General features: G+C 43.1%; 1 protein-coding gene and 1 pseudogene across 1 annotated transcript in view; one reads left to right on the forward strand and one right to left on the reverse strand.

Annotated features, from left to right (window-relative positions):
- The window catches only part of MTHFD2L (methylenetetrahydrofolate dehydrogenase (NADP+ dependent) 2-like), a 331,691-nt gene that overhangs the window by 127,096 nt on the left and 202,989 nt on the right, over nucleotides 1-1,606 (forward strand). The window lies entirely within an intron of this gene.
- The window catches only part of LOC102815500, a 2,550-nt pseudogene continuing 1,589 nt past the window's right edge, over nucleotides 646-1,606 (reverse strand).

Genomic DNA, 1,606 nt, shown 5'->3' on the forward strand with positions numbered 1-1,606 from the left:
TTCTTTCTTTTGCATGTGGAGAGACCAATAGTTGCATCTTTGATGACCGCTCATGAGCTTTTACTTTTGGTGTGGAACATTTATTTTTTCCACAAAACACTCAAAGTTGAGGTCAGTGAGAAGTAATTTTAATCAAAGAGTTGTACATTTTCCTCCCACATGCCTGCTTTGTAATAGGAAATGACATTGCAATCCATTTCACTACAAATAAAATATTGCAAAATATTTACAAGAAAATATTAAAAATAACTCGAACACAAAAGCCAAGATGGTGTGAAATAAACTGGTTTTTTAGACATTTCTAGTCCAGTGCCTGTAGCAAACAAGAGAGTCCTAATAAATAAGTAATTAAGATTCCACCGTTAATGTCTCAAAAAATTTGGAGAAGGGAAAGACACAGGATGAAAATGGTATGAAAGGGAATGGATATTAGCAGCACGGCTTCATTAACCAGTTTATTTTTAATGAAACATCCTCTCTTATGTGCAATAAATTCTGGTTAAGGCTAAATGTTAGGATATTCCTGCACTGGACTTAGAAAATACTCTGGCAGTGGAAGTAGTTCTTTCACGTAGGTTTAATGAGTGCTTCTTTCTCCATAAGCCACTGATGTGAACAGAAGTCCCCAATCTGGATCAAAAGCTGTCATAGTAGCCCTTTTATCGCTTTCATGAGTGCTTCATACACATCATCTTAGTTTGTACTGAAACAGGAATAGAAGGCCCAGATTTGAGAGCTGCTTTGGCAAGAGCACAGTAGAATCATCCTCTGATTTTCTTTGGGGAGTAGCTGTAGCCCCTTTATACTACAGATGTACTCTCAGTGCAGTGGACACAAATTGAGCAATTGTCGCCTTGGGATTCATGATCTGTGGCTTGGCATAGATTGTTGCTGTGGCATTGTTCCCAGTGGTGACGGTGCATGTATCATTTGCCTTGGATTGCTAAATCAGGTTGGATAGAGCCCTTAAAACCCCAGGGTTTGGCAAGGGAGCTGGTGGGAAAAGCCCAGGTGGGGCAGGCCCAAGTGGAGGCACCAAAGGTGGGCACATCATACCAGAATGAGGTGGAGGCATACCTGGAGGTGCTGGGGGAGGTATCTTTAGTGGAGGTCCCCAAGGAGGAGAACCAGGAAGCAGATCTGGAGAAAGACCAGAAGGGGAATCTAGGGGTCCACACGGAGATAGTCCTGTCCTAGAGGTTAAATCAGCATAAAGGCCCTTTGAGCCCTGGTATTCCATGTGGCCTCAGGAATGGAGAAGTTCCTGATGATGGTCCATGAGGAAGCCCTGTAGGTGGTTCAGGTAGCCTTAAGAGTACAGCAGGCAATGGTCCAAGTGGTGGTGGGCCTGGCATGGGATGCACCTGTATCTGATAAGGAGGAAAGACTGGAGAGGAGCCTGCTGCTGTGAAGAATGAATAAAAATGTCCCCAGAAAGCAATTCCTCTTTATGGTGCTTTTGTGATTGTTTTTCTCTTGAGAATCATCTTCATCATCTTCATCATCATCTTCTGAAAATTCCTCTACTTCTCATCCTTCCTCAGGGATTTCCTGGCCTGCCATTCGAAGCATCATGGCTTGAAGAGGAGTCTGCTCTTTCATGTTC

This window comes from Chrysochloris asiatica, unplaced genomic scaffold (assembly GCF_000296735.1).
Source record: "Chrysochloris asiatica unplaced genomic scaffold, ChrAsi1.0 scaffold00169, whole genome shotgun sequence".
Taxonomy (NCBI): Eukaryota; Metazoa; Chordata; class Mammalia; order Afrosoricida; family Chrysochloridae; genus Chrysochloris; species Chrysochloris asiatica.